This window comes from Aegilops tauschii, chromosome 3 (assembly GCF_002575655.3).
Source record: "Aegilops tauschii subsp. strangulata cultivar AL8/78 chromosome 3, Aet v6.0, whole genome shotgun sequence".
Classification (NCBI taxonomy): domain Eukaryota; kingdom Viridiplantae; phylum Streptophyta; class Magnoliopsida; order Poales; family Poaceae; genus Aegilops; species Aegilops tauschii.
The window spans coordinates 113,528,705-113,545,203 of NC_053037.3; the positions used below are offsets into that span (position 1 = coordinate 113,528,705).

Here is a 16,499-nt window from a genome sequence, read left to right on the forward strand (position 1 = left end):
TAACATATTTCAGGAAGAGACAAGCTGAAGATCCACAATTTTACTATGCGTTCAAGACAACTAAAGTCTCTGATGAAGCAAGTAAAGTTTTCTGCATTTTCTGGGCTGACGAGTATTCTAGGAAAATGTACGAGTTGTACGGAGACTGCCTCAGCTTTGACACAACATTTAAGACAAACAGATACAACCTTCCATTTGCTCCCTTTGTTGGAATCACATGACATGGCCAAAACTGTTTGTTTGCTTGCTCTATCATTGAGAATGAAATAGCTGACACCTTCCAATGGTTGTTTGAGACGTTCTTGCATTGCATGGGTGGAAAATCTCCATCCATAATCATCACGGATGAGGATCCTGGGATGAAGACAGCTATCCCTCTAGTTTTCCCCCATATCTGCCACAGACGCTATTTGTTTCATATTAAAAAGAAGGCTGAGGAAAAACGTACTAGGACTTTTGCGGCAAATAAAACATGCATGATGATTTCACTGACATCATAGAGAACTCTCTCACGGTGGCTGAGTTTGAGAACTTGTGGACAGAGATGTTGCAGAAATACAACATTGGGCATGTGAAGTATTTCCAAATCATGTGGAAGAAAAGGAAAAGGTTTGTCCCTATGTATTTCAAGAAGAACTTCTTCCCCTTCATTCCCTCTACTACACGTAGTGAAGGCACCAATGCCATTTTCAAGGACAACATCGCGTCAACTCACAACGTGATAAGCTTCCTACAAGAGTACTAGAAGATTTCATAAACTATACAAGATAAGGAGCGGGAGCAAGACTCTATCACTAGAACAACTTCGCCAACATTGTGGGCACGAAGTGAACTTGAGTTGGAAGCAGCAAAAATGTACAACCGGAAGATATTCTACAGATTCCAACAACATATAAAGTTTGTGTTGAATTATCATGTTGAAGAGGTTGAGAGAAATATGCAATATGAAGTTTACAAGACACCAATGCTAGCTGAAAAAGATTTCAGAACAAGAAGATATGTTGTGATTGTGAACATGCAGCAATAGGAATTCAGTTGTATCTGTGGGAAATTTTAGAAGGATGGCATTGTGTGCTGCCATGTCTTGAGAGTACTTTCTCATCTCAACATGTCAACGCTGCCAGAGAAATATTACATAGACAGATGGAGGCCAAAAAATACAAAGGACATACGGGACATCCGTTTCAATGTTCCTTTGGAACTGACTGCTGGAAGTCAGCACCTAGGGTATACCCTGCTATCCAACAGGCTCAATGACTTGGCCTCAGATGATGCATCAACAAACAGAAAATATCTATATGTTGTAGGAGAGAGTGAAAGGGTGCAACAAAGGCTGGATGAGATGACTAAATAAGATAAACTTGCATAAGTGCAACAAGCAAATGTTGACAAGGACACAACGGAGTCTGATGCAGCACGGCATCCTGATGGCTATGGACACAAACTTGAGGATCCTGATGTTGCAGTGTCAAAAGGGCGCCCACGAAAAGGACGTTACAAAACTTTCATGGAAGGGTTAGCATCTAAACAGAAAGTCACATGCAGTCGGTGTGGGGGGCCTGATCATTATAGAAATTCTTGTACTGCAAAACCTGAAGATATCAATTTGGCTCAGAAAGAAAAAGTAAGCCGCAAACATATCTCAGGTTTTGCATCAAAAACTTTTTCTTTTGGGTGTACAATGGACTTCTACTTCAATTTATTCATTTTGATGAAATGTTTGTGGCCTAAAATTTTTTTGCAGCCTCAGCTGGGACATCCACAGACAAGCAGCCAGCTCATGCAAAACCGAGGAAGAAGGCAAGAAAAGAAAACTGAAAATTTGGGTGCTAGAAGTTCAAGAATGCAAAATGTGCCTGTGATGACTGAAAAAATATAAATTGACTCAAGTTTGGTCGTTGTTGTGCCACTTAACAAAAAAACAAAAAGACCTATGATTGTTCATGGATGATATCACTTTTGCAGCTGTTTTAAGACTGTTTTAAAGAATGCAGATGTTATAAAATTCAGTTGTACCGGTAGATAAAAACCCGGAAAAAATGCTTCCAGTTGGGGTAGAGACACTGACCTTAACCCAATTGGTTCCTTGAATTTTTCCGTCCACTTTTTCGCTTATGTTGTATACCTAGCTTCTGTGCGGAAAGAATTTCGAAATCCTGCACAAAAGAAAGGATGGGGGAAAGATAGAAACAAAAGAACAAGGACAAGAAAAAATGTTCTCGTTAGTGTCGCTACCGATGACATAAAAATGTTAGAAAGGATGGATACTGAGAATAATCGAACTTAAATTTTTTTTAAAAGAACGTTTAAAAACTAATATTGTGATATTCATCTGAAAGCAAAATGACACATTTGGAATTGTCTCTGGTTAATGAACAGTTTGTACGACACTGCTTTACATCTTGGATTCTCTTTCAAGAAAAGAGAAAAAAAATCATTATCGTTCCTCCATGTACACCGGACATTTTGTGGTCTCCTTAACTTTTGCGATTGTTTTTGATCATCTTGCTAAAAACCTTCTTGTAGTGCTCCTCCATGCTTGACATAAAAAATGTTGTAGTTAATTTGCCTGCTTGACCATCTGAATAAGTACAAAAAAAGAAACTAGTTAGTAACCTCAAATGAGAGACAATAACAAAAGGAACGTTGTTTACAGTAGCAAATGCAAAAGAAAATACGCACAGATGGAAAGACAGGGGAAAAAGATATACAGTTTTGTATCATAAGTCAAAAGAAAGAAAAACTGTGCTTGAGTGGAAGAAGTAAACATACCAGTCTACCATGCGAAGTTCCTGACGAGTCTTTTGCCTTCTTCCTTAGCGTCTGGTAGGTCGTTCATCGTGAACTGTGGCTACAGAGGATTCCGTGAAGCCCAAGTTTGCATCCAGTTAAGCGCAAAAATCCCACACGCGTCTCTGTGTTTTTTGTAGAAAAATTAACAAAAAAAGTTAAAGAAAGATCAATCATAAAAGGCAAAAAAAAATAGTAGTTTCTAAATTTATGTTTACACAAATTAGCTTGTTTTTACCTTCTGATTTGCTTTGGCATGTTTGTGTACTCTACACCAAACTTTCCAAGGAAGACCGATGGAAAACCAAAAAGTCAAAAATGACGTTTAAAAGCCGAAAACGCGTGCGGAAAAATTAAAAAACAAAATCAGGAGAAAGTGCTCAGATCACGACACGTGGCGGCGGCTGACAGCGCGCAAAGTGGCGCTGATTGTTGTGACGCTCCCGAAGGAGCGCTCGTCAACTAGTTGCTCCCTGGATCTCCCGGATAAACGCTACCAACAAATGAGTTAGGGCCATGTTCGTCGAATACATTAGGGCGTGTCCTACTTAAGGGAATAGATCCGGATTTTCATAAGGTTTCCCTTTTTTGGGGTTTTTCACATTTTTTCTTCGTTCTTTCTCCAATTTTACAGTTTTTATGTTCTTTCTTTTTCTTTGGTTTTATTTCATTCCTTTTCACCATTCCCATTGTTTTGTTTTGGTTTTCTTTGTTTCTTTCTTGGATTTCAATTCCTTTCTCCTTTTCTTTCCTTTTTCTTTATTTTCTTTGTTTTTCTTGGTTTTTCCCTTGGTTTTACATTGTTTTTCTATACACATTTTTATGATATATCTAACACATTTTATAATACATGTTTAACATTTTTCAAACACAATTTTAACCTTTTTTTAAGTCATGGTCAACGTTTTTTCTATACACATTTTTAAACCCTTCATTAACATTTTCCGGATACAAGATCAAAAAAATTAAATGCTCGATTACCTTTTTCGAATACAAGATTAACTTCTTTTAATACACGGTCAACATTTTTTAAACACATTTTCAAACTTTGTCATATGTTTGATTAACATTTTCTAATACATGATCAACATTTTTTCTACCAACATTTTACATGTTTCCAAATGCTTGATTAATATTTTCGAAATGCAATATTAACATTTTTTTGACACCTGATCAACATTTTTCTATACATATTTAATATTTTCAAATGCTTGATTAACATTTTTAATATATTTGTTCAACATTTTTATTTCAAATGCTTGATTAACATTTTTATATACATGATCAAAAAATTTATCCTTCTCTTAATAAGTGTTCAACATTTTTTGTATACATGTTCAACATTGTCGGAACGCTTGTTCAACATTTTTCAAATACTTATTCAACATTTTTTCAAATACTTGTTCAACATTATTTAAACACTCGTTCAATATTTTTTAATACTGATTCATCATTTTTGAAATACTTCTTCAACATTTTCTAAACACTTGTTCAACATTTTTCATATACATGGTCAACATTTTTCCTTATACGCACTTAACATTTTTGAATGCATAATTAACAGTTTTCAAAACATTGTGTAAAGTATATTTTTTAATATATATGTTTATAATTTTTGGAAGTATAAACAAAAGTAAAAAAACGAAACAAGAAACGGGAAAAAAATAGAACTAAAACAAGGATGTACCCTCTAGCGCACCTAGGCCGGCCCATCTAAAGTTGCACTGACGCGAGGGTTTTCCTAGGTCTCCCTTAAAGCGAGACATAGGGGCGTCCCACATGCCCAGGGTGCCCGAACGGTAGAATCACCATGGGCTTATCATTTTCTTTGTCTAAAATTTGGGCATGTCTTACAATCTGTTACATTGGATGGGGCGCAAGAGGGCTTCAAGCGGCGATCTCAACGAAATCATTAATTGAGAAGTACTCTCTGAAAAGATCACTCCCATTTCCCAGGTTGCGACAAGCGTCGCACTGCATGTGTGTCACTTGTCGCAACCTGTGAATTTTCTCTTTTTTCGTAGCTTCATTTATTCAAAACGTTTTATCTCTTAATCAGGTGTCCAAATCTTGAACCGTTTTCACCGCTAGATTTCCCGCGTCGACATCTTCAAAACTAGATCTCATGTTGATAGATTTTGACAAACTTTTTTCACAAAAAATCCGAACGAAAATTACCGAACCGGGAGCACATTTTTTCCCTTTCCGAGAGGCACGGCTGTGCCTCTCGCAGATGCAAAACCGTGCCTCCTCGAGAAGTAAATGCCTCTCACGGAATATGCATGAATCGGGAAAGTTGCAACTTGATCATACTTTGTCCTATACTTTTGAAATATGCATGAACTCTCTAACTTTCATGGTATGCATGTTTTATTAAAAAAATCGTTAAGTATTATTGTTAGCTAGGGCCTTAGCTTCATATTTGTAGCTATGCTTGGCCACGCTTGCACAAATGGGTGGGTTGAAATTCAAACAAGTTTTAAACATTAAATTTGCTCTCTTCTGGAGCAACATTTTGTGAAAAACATTTGAAAACAAAATTACATGTTATTTTACTTACTCTCTAGGCGAATAGGTATGACAAGAGCGTCTACAAGTGATTGTGTCCATCACGGTCTTGCAGTGAATGCGCCCGATTGGGATTTTGCACACAGGTTTTTGGTGGGGACCGTCGTCCAAGGGACTGAGATCTTCCAAGTATAGTTTGATGCAGTTTCCAATACAGCCACATGCTACTATGGCTCTGGCTTAGCTTGGTACTAACAGGAAACCCTTACCTAGGACAACCATCGGAGAGGGGCTTCCATTGCCTAAGTTGCGGGCGGCTTGGTTAGGTATAGGGACTGTTACGAAAAGGCTTCGTCACAATCTCCTCCTAATCGTACACCCAAGTGTGTAACGATAAACGGGGTTGGTAGTGTCATGTGGGTAACGTGTACGACCTCTGCAGAGAGTTTAACCTAACCGATTATTTGTGCCCCGGTTACGAGCAAATTTGAGCAACTGAAGACTTGGACCGAAGAAAAATCTCCCCTTTTCTTTTCTAAAAATATGTTTTAAGGGTATAGGTGTGGATTGAGCACATGGCATGTGTTTCACTTCAACTCTATGTATGTTTTCCCAAATTCGGAGAATGAGCTTTGGTGTGTGTATCCAACTGTCTCACTCCTATCTTTTATGCTAGAAAATATTTTTGGATTCAGAGAAAGTTTATAAAAAGATAGTATGGGAGAAAATTGGCTTTATACAAAACCAAACCTCCAACAATACTAACCCTGCATATATAGATTCTGTTATACCTTCCTTTGCAACTTTTGAGTACATTCCATGTACTCTATGCACATGTGATGTGCAAATCTCCACAGATTAAGAGACGATATGGTTACAGTCTACGCTCAATGAGCCCAATGGCGTTGATGGAGCCCTAACATAGTAGCTACATATGTTTCCGTTGTATTAATGACCATCTTGAGCTATGCCTAAGCTATGTATTTAAATAATTCTAGATCTATCATTGTAGTAAGATGATGTATGCTTTACTGATATTCACACTTGTTACTGTGTGTACTAATTACCATTCAGGGATAGCATAGTAAGCACAAAGACTTAGATCCTACCAAATCTGGGTCGTTACACATGAAGATCTGCCTTAGGACTCAACCACCTGCGACAAGGCAACGCAGCTCTGACTCTAACGAAAAACTGTGAAGGAGAACCAAACACGTCTAGCGCCGTAGAAGATCATTGAACGAACCACCTGTTGTGTTGCCTGTCATCGTACGCCACTGGGCCCCGCCACTGCAGTTTCGACTTCACAGCAGTAGCAAACCAGCCGAGGCAATCCCATAAAAACATCGGAGAAGATCCGACTACCGCAATCATTGCTATGTCTCCGACAGCTCCACCACCATCTTTGCCACATAGGCCTTGACGCCAACACCGACATCGTGAGCAACCTCATTGCTCACACGACGAGGTCAAGCGCTCTCAAGGCCGCCGAAATCTCAAGGCCACTGCTCCGACTTCCAATCACCATGCCCTGCGCGGCCACCAACACCACCTTGGGGGCCGCCGTCCCGACAGGCCACCACCCGCGCTTGAGCTCCAACACCACACAACCCGATGCCCGCAGCCCACGCTGCTCAGGGCAGCCGCACGCAAACCACGAACGTCGCACCATATACGAGGCCACCGCCACGACATGCCACCGCTCGCTCTTGATATGCAACGCCGAACAAACTGGATGCCTGCAGCTCACACTCCACAGGACAGCCACACACAGACCACGAACGCCACATCACATCCGGGGCCGCTTCCTCGACGTACCGTTCGACCGTCCGCGTTGGGGCGCATGGACCGAGCCGACGTACCAGTGAAAACGCCGAGTTGGGGCTCGCGTTTCTCCCCAAGGAGATCGATGACGCGCTCCTTAGCATGAAACCTGACACGGCGCCTGGCCCGGACGGGTGGCCGGTGGCGATGTTCAAGCATTTCCGGCCTTTGCTTCGCGAGTCCATATTTGAGGTGTGCAACGGTTTTATGCGTGGCTCGGTTGACATAGCTAGGCTTAACTACGGCGTGCTTTCGCTTATCCCCAAAGTGGCCGGGGCGGACAACATCCGCCAGTACAGACCCATTGCGCTAATCAACGTTCCATTCAAGATCTGTGCTAAAGCATGCTCCATGCGCCTCGTCCCGATCGCTCATCGTACCATCAGCCGATCGCAATCGGCCTTCATTCATGGACGCCACATCCTGGAGGGCCCGCTGGCCCTTCAAGAAACCCTACATGAACTTAAACGCACAAACGAACCGGCCATCCTTCTCAAACTAGATTTCGAAAAAGCGTATGACCGGGTAAACTGGGATTTTTTGCGCCAAGTTCTCATCAGCCGGGGTTTCTCGGCGGTTTGGGTTCACCGAGTAATGCAGCTGGTCTCGGGGGGCCAAACTGCGATCTCGGTCAACGGAGAAGTAGGGCACTTCTTTCGGAACAAGCATGGACTCCGTCAGGGTGACCCCATGTCCCCGATCTTGTTCAACTTCGTAGTCGACGCGTTGGCTGCAATGCTGCGGAGAGCCACCGAGGCTGGTCACATCAAAGATGTAATGGGACACCTCATCCCAGGGGGGATCTCCCACTTGCAGTACGCGGACGACACGTTATTGATGTTCCAGCCGGATCTCCACAGGCTGGCCACGGTCAAAGCCCTTCTTCTTAGCTTCGAGCTCATGCCAGGGCTCAAAATTAACTTTCACAAGTGTGAAATTCTGCCCATGGGCTTGGAAGCGGAAGAAGGCACGCGCATCGCGGACTTGCTCAACTGTAAAGTTGGCAAGCTTCCTTTTACATACCTTGGTTTGCCATTAGATGCCAAACGCATCATGATAGATGGTTGGGCACCGCTATGGACCAAGGTGGGGGGACGGGTTTGTCCGTGGAGGGGCAAATTTCTCTCCTCCGCAGCCAGGCTAGTGCTTACGAACTCGAGCCTATCCTCCCTGCCCTAGTTTGCGATGGGCCTCTTCCTCCTGGCAGAGGGTGTTCACGCCAAAATGGACACGCCCCGATCGCGTTTCTTCTGGGAAGGTTCGGGCCTGAAGCGCAAATACCACATGGTAAAATGGGTCGCGGTCTGTCGCCCCAAGGACTTGGGGGGCCTCGGGATCACCAACACTAGAATCCTCAACATTGCACTAATGTGCAAATGGATTTGGAAGATATCCCAAGGGGCGACCGGCCTGTGGGTTGGCCTGTTGCGTGCCAAGTATTTCCCGAACTGGAATTTCTTCGATGGTGCAGCTAGGGGCTCACCTTTCTGGAACGACCTCCAAGCCATCCGCCCGGCATTTGCCATGGGGGCTAAGTTTACCATTGGAGACGGCATATCGGCCAGGTTCTGGCTCGATTTTTGGGTCGGCTCACAACCTCTCTGGTCGGAATTCCAGGACTTATACGCTCTTGTCGTAGACCCGGACCTGTCCGTGGCCTCGGCCCTTGCCTCCCCCCCCCCCCCCCCCCCCCCGCGATCTACTTCCGCCGGGAGCTTAACGGTCAAGAATAGGCGAACTTTGCGACGATGCTTGCGCTAATAAGCCCAGTTGTGTTGTCCACAACCGCGGACTCGGTGACTTGGGCTCTCACCGCGTCCGGCAAGTTTTCGGTCAAACCCCTATACCGTAAACTCTGCCAGGGGCCGACCCTGCCAATGGCGAAGGGGCTATGGAAAGCGCGCCTCCCGCTCAAAATCAAGGTGTTTTGCTGGCAGCTGTTTAGGAACAGATTGCCCACCTCTGAAAACGTGGCGAAAAGGCAAGGGCCGTCGACTGGCATGTGTGCGATCTGTAACGTGGCCGAGGACGCGGACCATGTATTCTTTCGGTGCCCGCTGGCCAGGTTTGCCTAGAGCGCGGTCCGGACCGCGGCTGGCGTTTCCTGGGACCCGAGGTCATCCAGCGATCTTGCGACTATCCTTGACTCGGTCCAGGGGAGCAACAATCGTGTGTTGTGGAGCTGTGTTGGGGCACTATTCTGGGCGCTGTGGTTAACTAGGAATAAAATAGCTATCGAGGGGATCTTCCCGACGCACCCGGCTAATATCATCTACAAATGCAACTTATTCTTGTAGTAGTGGAGTCCATTGGCGAAGCGCAAGGATGCTGAGAAGATGAAGCAAGCTCAAGACCGTCTACGCCAGGTGTAAGTCTTGGCTAGGGAGCCAGCCGCCACTTCTTGACTTGAAATGGCCCTTGTGTGAGCCTGCATGCTCAATGATCTGGCCTTCGCGCCATGTAACTCTCGGCTCGCGCTCTTTTGGCCGTTAAATCTAAACTCTCAGCGTTTGTATGGCTTGAGTACTTCGGTGTTATGTAAGGTGACTTAGTTGATACGCTGCCTATGTTGTTGACTTTATTAATTTAAAGTCAGACGCTCCTAGCGTCTTCGTTCGAAAAAAAAATGGACCGAGCCGACAACCCTACCACAAGTGTCCCAAGATTGGCATCCAAGCGAAGGCCGAGCCGCTGCCCCGTCCTATGGAGCCGCGTGAAGCATCGCTTTCCAAGGCGGCCGCCTCAACGCACATCAGCCGTCCGGGGCCGCAGCCCCGGCATCCACCAAACCGGACGCAGGGGAGAAGCAGACGTACCAAGCACAAGCTAAGCTAGCTCCCCCATTACATTACCACAATTACCCGACGCAATGGTACACTAACGAGATCCTGACATTCTAACGAGATCCTGACGCTACCATAAGCAAGTCAGTGTATGTCGCTCCATGTTGACCCAAACGCCAGGCTTGTCCTCGTCAGGAGCTTCGCGCTTCGGAAGCGGATCGCCTGACGTGCCGTGGCGTCCACTGGCATGTGGCCCCGGGCCCACACGTCAGTGGGGCAACGTCAGTGGGACGTACGTCGGGCTTCAGGCTTCAGCTACACCGAATCGCCGAAGCAACTTGAAGAGGCCGCGGAGGGGATTGTTTGGATGACATTCATTTTTAGGAGAAATCAGGTACAAGGACGAGCGGTGGATGTAGAAGCTGCGAAACAAACAAAAATTTAGCGTCAATAAGTACAGGAAATACAAGTAGCAACCATGTTCAGAGATATTCAGAGCCGTTACCTGACATACAGCAACACCTCCTGCATCAGCCTGAGCTCCATCATCGGAAACACCATCTTCCCCTGGATCATAACCTTGGAAGAACTCACCAGCGGGGCAAGGCACCTCGCCCACTCGGGAGACAACTTCCCGATCTACAGTTAGTTGCCATCAAATAATCGATCAGTATTCAGATACTATTCCTGAACAGATATGATGTATATATGTGCATTAGAAGCAAAAGCAGAGTGAAGTGGGAACCTCTCCAGATCGGTTTGTCGAGAAGCGCACGATCTCTGCCAACGCCACCGCCTGCCTGTACGGCACCCTGATCCTGCCTTCGTGCGAAGGGAAGGCGAAGTGGACGACCTCGCCGGCGTCCAGCCACTTCCTCCCGCGACAAGTCGACAGCCCGGTGGCGTAGGACTTTGTGAAGAAGACCCATTCGCGGTGGTCCGGTGGGTACTCGTCCAGCTCCGCCGGCTGCGGCGCCACAACCATCTTCCAATCGCTCACTGCCTCACTGGCGTGGCGCCCGGCGGCGGCATTCCCCGGAGGGGCTTTGGGTTCAGGTAAGGCGCCGGGCGGGACGTCGTGAGATCGATGAAGACCACGTCGTCGTCATCCTCGCGGTTTCTCTTCTTGGACTTCGGCGGGGGATCAATGATCTCCACCTCGTCGTCACTAGAGTCGTCGTCCTCTTCCTCCTCCTTTACATGGCGCGGCGACGCAGTTTTGCGTTGTTCCTCCTTTACCGGGACCTTGATCTCGTCGGGTTGCTCCTCCTTCTTGACCCGGCCATGCTTGATGTCGGCATCGATGGGCTCCCTCTTGATCTTGGCCTCGACCACGGAGGGAGATTCAAGCTTCACCTTGTCGGAGTCCGCATCGATTGGCTCCCTCTTTACCTCGACCTCGCCGGCGGCTTCAACCTTCACCTCGCCGTGGTCGGCATGGATTCGCTCCCTCTTGACCTCGACCTCACCGTGGGCCTCGACCTTCACAATCACCTCGTCGGAGTCGGCATGGAAAGGCGGCAGCGTCGGGGTAACACCGCCGACGGGGCACTCTTCCTCGTCGCCCACGGGACGGTGGAAAGCGCGCGGGGGGGGGGGGGGGGGGGGGGGGGGGGGTTGATTGGGAAGGAGGCAAGGGGATAGGGGAGGGTTCCGGCCTTTGAGATGCTTGGCTCTCATTTTGGCGGGGAATGGGCAAAAAAACGAGGGAAGGGGAGGTAATTGTTTTGGTTTTGGCGGGACAGGCAGGAGGGAGATGGAAAAAAGTTGAGGTGGTGAAGGGGAGTGAAATGTTCTTCTCATTTCTTTCTTTTTCGATCGATGAGGTTGAAGTAAATATATGGCAATCCGAAACTCATTCTTTTCCAAAATCGAGTATTCGAACAAGACCTTTGTGCTGCTTGCGAAGTTGAATGTGCATATGATGTGTGGTTTTTATTGTTTTTGGGAATATGATATGAGGTTAATTTGAAGATCATACAAAATGTCTAACGTCTATTCAGTCAGCCTGCTTCGACTATTTTCTTAGGTTGTCCCCCTAAATGAATTTCATTTATTCAATGCTTGCAGTCGTCAGTAAGTGGTCTATGAATATGGATCTGTGTTATTTTTTGTTACTTCTCGTGTTCTTTGTACCGTCATGATATGGAATGAATAGATTGTATTGCGTTTGTTTTTATCATGCATATTTATCAATGACAGACGATGATGATTGTTTCTAATGTCCTTCTTTGGTCGGCTAGGGCAACCAAACAGCTGGGTCGATAGAAAGGAGATCCATTACTCATTGGCGTAAAGACCAACTGCAGCCGGGAAGTTAAGCAAGCCATGGGCAACACGTATAGTAGACTGAAATTGCATCTAATCCCCTGTGTGGTTTTGAGAATGCATGCAACATATATATGATTAAACTAATGCCTGCTCAAAGCTCATTTCAGGAAAAGTTCATTTAGATACAACATGGGAGATGGAACTGGACCCCCCCCCCCCCCCACACACACACACACAAAACACTAAGGACAAGTGTTGGATCAAGCCTCAAGACTCACCCCCTTTATATTGATTGGGAAGGAGGCAAGGGGATAGGGGGGGTGTTGATTGGGAAGGAGGCAAGGGGATAGGGGAGGGTTCAGGCCTTTGAGATGCTTGGCTCTCATTTTGGCGGGGAATGGGCAAAAAAACGAGGGAAGGGGAGGTAATTGTTTTGGTTTTGGCGGGACAGGCAGGAGGGAGATGGAAAAAAGTTGAGGTGGTGAAGGGGAGTGAAATGTTCTTCTCATTTCTTTCTTTTTCGATCGATGAGGTTGAAGTAAATATACGGCAATCCGAAACTCATTCTTTTCCAAAATCGAGTATTCGAACAAGACCTTTGTGCTGCTTGCGAAGTTGAATGTGCATATGATGTGTGGTTTTTATTGTTTTTGGGAATATGATGTGAGGTTAATTTGAAGATCATACAAAATGTCTAACGTCTATTCAGTCAGCCTGCTTCGACTATTTTCTTAGGTTGTCCCCCTAAATGAATTTCATTTATTCAATGCTTGCAGTCGTCAGTAAGTGGTCTATGAATATGGATCTGTGTTATTTTTTGTTACTTCTCGTGTTCTTTGTACCGTCATGATATGGAATGAATAGATTGTATTGCGTTTGTTTTTATCATGCATATTTATCAATGACAGACGATGATGATTGTTTCTAATGTCCTTCTTTGGTCGGCTAGGGCAACCAAACAGCTGGGTCGATAGAAAGGAGATCCATTACTCATTGGCGTAAAGACAACTGCAGCCGGGAAGTTAAGCAAGCCATGGGCAACACGTATAGTAGACTGAAATTGCATCTAATCCCCTGTGTGGTTTTGAGAATGCATGCAACATATATATGATTAAACTAATGCCTGCTCAAAGCTCATTTCAAGAAAAGTTCATTTAGATACAACATGGGAGATGGAACTGGACCCCCCCCCCCCCCACACACACACACACAAAACACTAAGGACAAGTGTTGGATCAAGCCTCAAGACTCACCCCCTTTATATTGAACTGATCAAATATCACATTGAGTCCATGGACATGCTGATAATATCAAAAGAGGGTGAGGTTGAGAAGATGAGTTCATTGCTCAAGTGTTTAGAGATCAAACTCCAAAAATCTTAGATACTTTCACAATGGCCACTATATCAAACCCAAAACTCCACTCAAACTCACTAATACATATCCTACCATAGTCACTGATCAAACAGATATGCCTGTTGTCCTAAAATCCTAATTGATTTGGTCTTACTGAGATGTTCATTCGGACTCACCGAAGCACCTATGCGAACCTTCCGTCATCAACTGAAATTCGCTTAGAATTTCTCATGAGTTTCAGCTGGTGACACCTAAGTGTTCAAAAGTGCTTAGGTCATCACATCTCAAAGCCACCGATCAATTTCACCCAGTGTGACTGAACGATCCAAAGTTGCCACCTTTTGTGCATATCGGTCTGGCCGAGTAACTCAATCAATCTCACTGATGTGTGGAAAAGTGTGTGTAACAGTTAGACTTTTGGTCATCCCTATATATATACCCCCACCCACTTCACCATTGTCTCTCAAATCAAACACAGCTCATATGCATTTTCTGAGAGTGAAAGCTCCACTTCGGTGTACGGATTTCAAAGGGATTCCACTCCAACCATCTATTCCTTGAGATCAAGTCACCTCATTGCTTTCCACCCAAATCCTCTCCTACCAAAAACAAAAATATGTGAGAGTAAGTGTTGAGGAGATTATCTTTTGAAGCACAAGAGCAAATTGTTCAAAATCAACAACAATATCTATAACCTTTTGGAGGGTGGTGCATCCTAAATTTCCTAGTTGTGCTTGGAAGTCTCCACCTGTTGTGTCGAAGCCAAGAAGTTTTTGAGGGCTTGGAGAACGCCTACTTCATGAAGATCTACCTGAGTGAGGCTAGTCCTTCATGGGTATAAGTCATGGTGGAATATGTGAGGTTGCTACTTTATGGGTGTGAGCCCTTCATGGACTTGATTCCTCTGTGGAATATCACAACTGAGATCTTCATGATCTTAGATCCTCCGTGGATCGAAGCCTCTATCAACACGGACATACGATAGCACCACCTATCAAAACCACGGGTCAAAAATCTTCACATTGTCAACTTGCGTTTGTGATTCTCTCGAACTCTACGCTCTACATTACTTGCACTTGCATGTCTTTACTTTTCGCTGCCCATACTCTACACTTGCATGTCTAGGGTACTCTTGAATTGCTAGCTAATTAAGTCAAAAGTCTGCCAAGAAGTAAAATTAGAAAATAGTTCTTTAAATTTTGCTAGTAGTCTATTCACCTCGGCCCCCTCTAGACATACCCTTGATCCAACAAGTGGTATCATAACTTTGGTCTTCATTGCTTTTGCTTAATCCCCTTTGGAGAGTATGCCGTCTAGGGAGGGTACTTATCATCATAGAGTTCCTTATTTTGATGGCACAAACTTTGCTAGTTGGAAGTATAAAATGAAAATGCATATCCTTGACATAATTTTGTCTTTTGAGTTATTGTTCGTGTTGGCTTGCAAGGTGATTTCTTTGAAGATGGAAGAGAACCAGATCATGAAGCAACCACCGAAGAGTTGAAAATGGTGCAATATGATACGTCTCCAATGTATCTATAATTTATGAAGTATTCATGCCATGTTTACAATAGTTCTACATGGTTTTGGTGCACTTTTATATTATGTTTATGGCCTAACTTATTAATCTAGTGCCCAGTGCTAGTTCCTATTTTTTGCATGTTTTTTGTTTCGTGGAAAGAGCATACCAAACGAAGTCCAAATATAATAAATTTTTATGGAGATTTATTTTGGAGTATATATGATTTTTGGGAGGAAGAATCAACGCAAGACGGTGCTCGAGGGCCCCACAAGGCAACATGGCGTGTCCTACCCCCTGGCCGTGCCCCCTTGCCTTGTGGGCACCTCGTAGGTTGGTTGGAGCCCTTCTTTAGCCACAAGAAAGATAATTTCCCGAGAAAAATCTCCTCAAAATTTTAGCCCAATCGGAGTTACAGATCTCCGGAATATAATAAACGGTTTTCGGACAGAAACAAGCTAGGTTGTGTAATAGAAGAGAAACAGAGGGAGAGATCCAACCTTGGAGGGGCGACTGCCCTCCGAAAGCCATGACAGCCAAGGACCAGAGGGTAAACCCTCATCCCATCTAGGGGGGAGGCAAGGAAGAAGAAGAAGGAGGGGGCTCTCTCCCCCTCTTTCCCGGCGCCGGAACACCGTCGGGGGAACCATCGTGACGGCAACCTACACCAACAAATTCGCCCCCGTCATCACCAACTCTCTCCCCCTCTATCCAGCGTTGTAACACCTCTTCTCCCCGCTGTAATCTCTACCTAAACATGGTGCTTAATGCTATATATTATTATCCAATGATGTGTGTCAATCCTATGTTGTTTGAGTAGATTCTTTATGTCATATGGGTTGATTGATGATCGTCATTGGTTTGAGTTGTATGTTTTATTTTCGTGCTGTCCTATGGTGCCCTCCGTGTGGGATTGCCGCCGTAGGGTGTTGCAATACGTTAATAATTCGCTTATAGTGGGTTGCGTGAGTGACGAAATGACAAACCCGAGTAAGGGGGTTGTTCCGTATGAGAGTAAAGAGGACTGCCACTTAATGCTATGGGTGGGTTTTACCTTAATGATCTTTAGTAGTCGCGGATGCTTGCTAGAGTTCCAATCATAAGTGAGTGTGATCCAAGTACGGAAAGTATGTTAGCTCATGCCTCTCCCTCATATAAAATTGCAATAATGATTACCGGTCTAGTTATAAATTACCTACGGACAAATCATTCTCTTGTGTTACAAAAAGCTTTCTACTAAACAACTAACTTTTATTATCTTGCAAATTACGCGTAGTTTTATTCCCTCTAAGTATTTCTAGTTTTATTCTTGCAAACTTATCCCACTACCCCTACAAAGTACCACTAATGCAGGATGCTACTAACGCGCACTACGATCAGAGACCCTTCGACAAAACTGTGTGCGATGCAATAATCGCAACTGGTGGTGTAAAAAATCGTCAAAAAGGT

At 44.8% G+C, this 16,499-nt stretch overlaps 1 pseudogene; it reads right to left on the reverse strand.

Annotated features, from left to right (window-relative positions):
• Window positions 1–9,678: 9,678 nt before the first annotated feature.
• On the reverse strand, window positions 9,679–11,585 carry LOC109749188 (uncharacterized; annotated as a pseudogene).
• Between the last annotated feature and the right edge of the window lie 4,914 nt (window positions 11,586–16,499).